This window comes from Oncorhynchus mykiss, chromosome 28 (assembly GCF_013265735.2).
Source record: "Oncorhynchus mykiss isolate Arlee chromosome 28, USDA_OmykA_1.1, whole genome shotgun sequence".
Lineage (NCBI taxonomy): Eukaryota > Metazoa > Chordata > Actinopteri > Salmoniformes > Salmonidae > Oncorhynchus > Oncorhynchus mykiss.
This window is the reverse complement of record NC_048592.1, coordinates 18,182,553-18,189,677: the sequence shown is the minus strand read 5'-3', so window position 1 is coordinate 18,189,677 and position 7,125 is coordinate 18,182,553.

Below are 7,125 nucleotides of genomic sequence, written 5' to 3'. Positions count from 1 at the left end.
TAAGACATTTACTCAAATCTGCCATTCACTGTTTCAGTTTGAGTCTAGCTGGTGGAGGGAGAGAAACAGCCTTGTGTGCTTCATGATATCACTAAAGGGGAATGTTTCAATCCTAGATTCTTTGACTATGATGCTGAAACTATCATATTGATTTTGCACTTTCATGTATTGTAACATAACTTTTTTAATTGCCTACTGTTTGAATCTTTCTTTTTAATTTAACAGTCTAACAGTGATGTCAGAAATAGAAGGACTCTCCGTAACCAGGCCCTGCTCACAACAGAACCGCTGGTGCACATAAGCTAATTATACAAGAAATCAAGTATTGAAAGGTGACCGCATGCATATTGATTGCAGAGCCAAGCACTGCCAGGTTCTAAATCACCAAACACTAATGAATCATTTTCCTGTTGGGAGAACTACATTTTATTTTATTTCGTTTGACACCATATCTGGCTGTACATACACCAATGATGTTTCATAGTGACAACTAAGCATCTAAACAGCTGAACTTAGTCCTGATGTTCCTGTTTGTGTTTGTTTGGACTGTTCTTGGAATCCAGAACCAAATCTCGCGCCAGACTAGTTTTGACGTACCATATGTATATTTTATGACAATGTAATTTTCATTACATGTATGGTTTGTATACACTATAATGGTTGCTTATAGTAGTGTTCTCTCCACAGGTTTTGTAGTCTAGATGCCTTCTTGTTCACTTTCAGCCTCTGGAATAAGAGAGAAAAGACTAAACCAATGGATTGTGACACAGAGAAAAGATATCTGAAATAAGAGCCACTCTCCTCCACCTCCTACCTCCCTCCCTCCCCCCTCTTCTCCCCCTCTTCCCCTCTCTCTCCCTCCCTCCCTGTCTTCCACTCTCTCTCTGTGTGTGTTGTGCAGTAGTTATTTTTCTGTCTCGGCGAGGCTGGGCAGTAAATACCATGCTCCTCAGACCACGGACCTGATGTGACCCTGCAACCTCCGTGTCTCCAACGCCTCTCCCAAGGTTCCTGGTTCCAAGGCCTTTCTGATGCACCGATGCTATGGCTGCAGCGCGGCCCAGGCCTGTAATTCACCCTGCTGCTAAATCGCCTGCCAGCAGCTATTGATTTTTGTTTCCCCAACCTCCAGTAGAGAGGGAAAGAAAAGATTAAAAACACTTTGTCAGTTTGGTGGGGAATAAAAATTCTGTGCAAGGGGATACCTAGGAGGCCAAGAGGTCAGGGCTGAGGCACTGTATGTCTTTATGGCTTTAACTGCTTTCCCACCAAATACATCTCAAATCTCTCTCTCTCTCTCTCTCTGTTCTGTTTCTCTATTCTGTCTCTGTGATTCCCTGCTTAGTGGAGAGAAAATACTGCAGTGGTGGAGAAGGGATGAAGGTATGGGGCTCGTGACGTAACACCACCCCTGTTCTTGGTAATCTAGCTTCTGCTTTATGAGGGAGCCTTATGGTTATGAGTCAGCAGCACCCAACACTTCTGTCTTATCCCTGCCAGTTAGGAAGGACTAGTTGCTAACTTTTAGCTGCTAAAGCTAGGTTATTTATCATCCAATCTGATTACGTAGTACCTTGACTTCAAACTGAGAAGAATAGCTAGTTTTGGTATGCTAATTAAGGCTAAATAAGCCGCACTTTCCCCCATCCTACACAATTACAACAAAAACTCTATTCAGAGTATGAGGTAGCAGCCTACCTGTTGGCTCTTGGCCCGTCATTTTAATTCCATCCTCCATTGAGCTCCTAACTTGCTTGCCATTGCACCCATAGAGCCAGAACCTATCGCTGCTTTGATGATTGGCCAACAACAACAACAAGCTACACAGACATGCCTATCTCGTGAAAATCCTGAGCATAAAGGAGACAATTTTCTCTCTTTCTCTGGGCCAAACAGTTATAATAACACATACCGGAGACCCGTGACAATCAAATCAGATCTGACCCGGATCTGAAGGTACACTACAGAATTTTGGACCCAACCCACCCACTCGGATCCTAGGTCGGCACTGGATAATCAGGTTCGGCTGGACCCATGAAGACCTCTATGTCTGAGTATTTTCAATCTAAGTGCACAAAGCAACACCTTATATGAACAGCCTCAGTAACAAAATACTGTCTGTGGGTTGGGTAAAGTGTACATGGTCAACTTAGAATATCCTTCTAAAGAGAACTTCAAGGAACTGCTCATGACTGACGTCCATCCTATTGCATCGTACTGCATGTCTGTCTGTACCATGATTAGAACAGACTTTTTGGCCAAACAGTTTTTTTTACAGATTAATATTCCTTTAGCATTACTGTATCTCATCAGCCTATAGAAATCAGCCTGCTTGTGTCGTGTTGCTTGCTAACTGCCAACAGATAGAATGCTTGGAGGGAAAGTAATCCTAAAATAACTGGTTGCCTGTTCCAAGGCAGATCATTGCATATTCACTTATTAACATAAGCCTCTGAGCTTGCAGATTAGTCATGTCTCCAAAGTGGACTCTCTTACCGTGTCCCGCTGGTTTTTGTTTGCGTGTGTGCTTTTGTGTGCACCCTTTTGTACAATGAATGTGTGTGTGTGTGTGCGTGCGTGCAGCTAGATGGTACGTACTTGTGTGTTTGTGTGTATGTGTGTGTGTGTGCAGCTAGGTGGTACGTGCTCATCCATGCCTAGACACATGGCTTTGTCTTGTCCTGGCACCATGCTCGGCTCACCAGATGTTCCCCTGTTTTATCATGGTCCTCCAGCGCTACATGTTTCAGGGGACAGTTGTGCTGTGTTAAGAGCATCCCGCTGGCTGCTCATATACAACCTGCGCTTTTTCTTTTCATTGTAGTCTTGCTTTGTAGAAAAAGAAATTGCTGTCGCCAACAATTCATAAGAGACTTCATTTTTTTGTCATTTTATAATGTGGACCCATAGAGCAGTTTACATGTGTTTATAAAACATTTTTTTATATGGAATAATAGTAATTGACCATGTCATGATAAAAATAGGTTAAATAAATATATCTGACTATTCCTGTTTTAATCAGCCTACCTGTCATGTGAGGCCTGCCTACAGTATCTCGTCCTATAGTATTCTTTATTTGATGTGATCTTTCTGGGTGCAACGACAGGGTACAACGGGTTACCAACCACATTATTGTGGTAGCATTTTTTACTGTGCTCTGGTCCTCACTGGTTAAACGATCACAGGTGGACCTTGTGTAGATTAGTATTGGCATGATAAAGAGGAAGGATACACACACACACAGACACACACATGCTAAGCAGCTGAGATACACCCAGGTGGAATTGGAACAAGCTGTACCCCTTGTCCTGCTAGTCACCCACCCATCACACACACCCACTCACAAAAACATGAAGTAAATCTGTCAAATAAGGCACCACTTGTTATGAAGGGGAAGATTCAGATGTATTAATTCAAAAATGAAGCATGCCTGTTGACAGAGGGACAGCTCTTCTCCATCTGTCATTGTTGAAGCCACACACGTCTGAATCCGGCGTTCATTTGTCTTGTCGTCCCTGACAGTCAGATTTTCCCAGCGCACTCCCACCCAGGGATTTTTTGGAGGGAGGCAGACATGAAAAAAAGGAAAACAATCTCGTGACAAGGAGAGGAGTTGTCTTTTTATGAATGCAAATTCATTTGTGAAAATTCAAGGAGCAGCTAGTGGGCTCATCAGTCTCCCTCTCCCCAGCAGGCAAAATGAAAGCACAGAGCTCTATGAGGTTGGGGTGCTTACAGCCTTACAGCTAAAGAGCCTATAGCTAATGTAAACAGGCATGGAAGTCTGGTGGCTGGTTGGCTGACAATTACTGTGTATATATCACTGGTGTCTGCTTCTCTGGACTGTTTCACAAAATGATAATAATCCCTTTCTACTTTTAACATGGGAAGTAAAGGGCCATGACTGGCTTTGTATACGGCATTAGCAGCCATATAACATTGCCATATCCGGCATTCTGTATTTTGCTTCTCTTGTACTGGAGGAGAGGGTCAATGCAGTTTAGACCCTATGCAAGGCAACTCCTGCCCTCTAATCTTCTAATCTATCTGAGGCTTGATTAAAATGTCATTCCTGCCCACCGTGACCTATTATCAATGACCGTGTGTGTTTAGTCTTTATCAAAACAATACAACAAAAACAGGAAAAAGCAACAACAGAAACAATGAAATTAAAGAATAAATAAAAGCGAACAGAAGTTGCCATTCAATAGGTACACACTAATACATAGAGTGGGGATGTTGTTTTGTTGACAAGATATTAGTTAATTAAAGTCTTTCTGGTTTGTGAATGATATCCATTTCTTCCAGTTACTTTCAACTTCAGGTTTTTGGAGTCTTTAGGCATATGTCAAGCTTTCCATATTAAAGTTCTATTGGATTATACTTTTTCATTCTTCCAATTTTGGAACATCTACTTTATACCAGTTCCTGGTAATGGCTTTTGTTCTTGCAGCAAGGAGAGCGTTTATCAGGTATCTGCCACTGCCCCTCACATTCTCTGGAACATTACCAAGTCACATTACAGGGCCATTTGTAGGGATTTCATATCCTAGGACATCTTTTAACACCGAACATACATTATCCCAAAACAATGACATCTTCTGACGTTTCAAAAAACATGGGTGTGTTTGACATCTACATGGCCACACAGCCGCCAGGATCTGCTGTTGTACGCTTAGCTTTTGACTTTTCATTCTAGGAGTCATACAAAAAATAACTGGTCATATTTTTCCAACAAAACTCAAGAACATGGAGAGAGTTTGTAGAAGTATGTTGAGTACTGCATATACATTGTCACAGTCTTCCTCCATATTCAGTTTCTTTTCCCCATTATAATATAAAAAGTTAAGTCTTGTCTAGAGGCTATCAGGCTATGACAGAGTGAAGAGATTGTCGTGGACACTTTCTGTTAATATGCATTTCGTTTCACATGGATAGTCATTGGTATTGAAGAAGGTTCTGTAATTTTGAACTATTTTTCAAAATAGTCCCTTAACTCTAAGTATCTTAAGAAATCTTGGTTTTTCATACCATAATTATCCTTTCAATTCTGAAAACTTAAGACTGCTGCTTCCTCTACAATGGTACAAAATGCTGTCATGCCTCTCTTAGCCCATTCCCTATATGCTTTATCATAGATATCTGGTTAAAATGTTGGATCAAACACAAACCATTTCAACATTCCTATTTCTTCTTCCTTCTTGTGTTGTTTCACCATCTGAAACCAGAGGTCTAATGTAAATAATGATATAGGGTTAAGTATTCCTGTTAATGTCCCAAATGTGGCTTTATCCCCAGCTACAGTACAGACTGGATTGGGTGACCTTGAACTGCAGCCTCAATATCTTTCCATGTAGCACTGGATTGTGAGTCACACCAACACTCTAGTGGCCTAAATTGTGCAGCTAAGTAATATTCCCTAAGATGTTTTATTAACTAGGCAAGTCGGTTAAGAACAAATTGTTATTTACAATGACTGCCTACCCCGGACGAAGCTGGGCCAATTGTGCACCACCCTATGGGACTCCCAGTCACGACCGGATGTGATACAGCCTGGATTCAAACCAGGAACTGTAGTGACGCCTCTCGCACTGAGATGCAGTGCCTTAGACCGCTGTGCCACTCCGATGGATGGTAGTGCCACCCCCCGTTTGTCTTTAGGTAACTGTAGAGTTGAATATCTAATACTTGGTTTCCTGCCATTCCAAATTAACCATGATATTGACTTGTCCAACAGATTGAATTGTTTCAGGGGGACCTCAACTGGTAGAGACTGGAATAGGTAAAGCAATCTGGGGAGGATATTAATTTTAACACTCTCTATTTTAGAGCTGAAATCTAAAGGGAGAATGGACCATCTTTGTATATCTTTATGAATATGTAGAATAATTGGATTATGTATATATAGCTTTGAAATATCCTGTGTTAGGTTTACCCCTAGATACACTATATATACAAAAGTATGTGAACACCCCTTCAAATTCGTGGTTTTAGCTACTTCAACCACACCGGTTGCTGACAGGTGTATAAAATCGAGCACACAGCAATGCAATCTCCATAGACATTGGCAGTAAAATTGCTTTACTGAAAAGCTCTTTGACTTTCAACGTGGCACCATCATAGGATGCCACCTTTCCAACAAGTCAGTTCATCAAATTTCTGCCATGCTAGAGCTGCCTCGGTCAACTGTAAGTGCTGTTATTGTGAAGTAGAAACATCTAGGAGCAACAAAGGCTCCTAGATGGTAGGCCACACAAGCTCACAGAACGGGACCCCCGAGTGCTGAAGCGCGTCTTTCTTTGGTTGCAACACTCATTACTGAGTTCCAAACTGCCTCTGGAAGCAACATCACCACAATAACTGTTCGTCGGGAGCTTCATGGAATGGGTTTCCATGGCCAAGCAGCCACATACAAGCCTAAGATCACCATGCGCAATGCCAAGCGTCGGCTGGAGTGGTGTAAAGCTCGCCGCCATTGGACTCTGGAGCAGTGGAAACGCATTCTCTGGTGTGATGAATCACGCTTCACCATCTGGCAGTCTGACGGACTAATCTGGGTTTGGCGTATGCCAGGAGAACTCTACTTGCCCCAATGCATAGTGCCAACTGTAAAGTTTGGTGGAGGATAAATAATGGTCTGTGGTTGTTTTTCATGGTTCGGGCTAGGCCCCTTAGTTCCAGTGAAGGGAAATCTTAATGCTACAGAATAATGTCATTCTAAACGATTCTGTGCTTTCAACTTTGTGGCAATAGTTTGGGGAAGGCCCTTTACTGTTTCAGCATGACAGTGCCCCAATGCACAAAGCAAGGTCAATACAGAAATGGTTTGTCGGTGTGGAAGAACTTGACTGGCCTGCAAGAAACCCTGACCTCAACTCCATCAAACGCCTTAGGGATGAATTGGAACGCCGACTGCGAGCGAAGCTTAATCGGCCAACATCAGTGACCAACCTCACTACTGCTCTTGTGGCTGAATGGAAGCAAGTCCCTGCAGCAATGTTCCAACATCTAGTGGAAAGCCTTCGCAGATGAGTGGAGGATGCAGCAAAGGGGGGACCAACTCCATATTAATGGACATGATTTCGATATGAGATGTTCGATGAGAATACTTTTGGTCATGTAGTA